Source organism: Nansenia antarctica, assembly GCF_963989245.1.
Source record: "Nansenia antarctica genome assembly, chromosome: 18".
Classification (NCBI taxonomy): domain Eukaryota; kingdom Metazoa; phylum Chordata; class Actinopteri; order Argentiniformes; family Microstomatidae; genus Nansenia; species Nansenia antarctica.
Genome location: NC_137691.1, coordinates 12122620 through 12123707, shown reverse-complemented (window position 1 = coordinate 12123707; position 1088 = coordinate 12122620).

Below are 1088 nucleotides of genomic sequence, written 5' to 3'. Positions count from 1 at the left end.
AAAGTCATTTTAGAGAGAGAAGGTTATGACGAGAGAGAGAGAGAGAGAGAGAGAGAGAGAGAGAGAGATTATGAAAAAAGAGAAAGAAGGTCGATTATGAATTCATATCAAAATACGCTCCATTCCCCTCTTACTATTTACTCTACAGTTCCATAAATCTGCGGTTTTCCCACAGCAGGTACACAAACTGATTACGCATCACCTTTAATTTGTCCACGGCAGATAGTTAGCTACAGTAATGGTTTTTAAATGACTCTGATAGGCACTTAAGCATAAAGCTCATAATCGTGCCAGAGCCTTATGTCAGTCTGTGGGTTGGCGACACCGGCTTGGCACGTCGCTGTAATGGGAGGGCATGCCACTGCATAAATCAGGCAGATAACCACTCACTCTGGAGAATCTCATTGATCGGTGGCGAAGATGAGAGAGTACCTCTTTAAAACTCCCCGAACATTCATTCACACTAACCTGGGCACACTCTTTAACATGCCCCTGATGCTTCTCCCAAGAATAATGACTGTAAGAAATAGGATGTGGTTCCTTCCCTCTGCCACGGCTGTCTGATAGATGACTTCTGGCTGATGAACACCTGCCAGAGGAGGATACACAGCTCCATCCACGGAGAAGAACCCCTCAGGCATTCTAAATGGCTTCTGGCGGTGTGTGTGTGTGTGTGTGTGTGTGTGTGTGTGTGTGTGTGTGTGTGTGCGGCGAGCGTGTGTGTGTGTGTGTGTGTGTGTGTGTGTGTGTGTGTGTGTGTGTGTGTGTGTGTGTGTGCGTGCGTGTGTGTGTGTGTGTGTGCGGCGAGCGTGTGTGTGTGTGTGTGTGTGTTTGTGTGTGTGTGTGTGTGTGTGTGGACTCTCTGGATTGTGTTATCTCTGTCTGCTGTGCCTTTGTACCGCACCTCCCGTGTAGAGCCCCACCGCCCCAGGCGTCGCTGCTTAGCCTTTTAGTGAGGTGTGTTTGTCCTTTAGTGAGGTGTGTTTGTCCTGGTATCTTATGCAGGAACATCGCTGTGACCTTTATACCGGTGCCATGGGAGTGTTTCACAGGAAAAAATAATGAAATACAAATTATGAATTATGAAT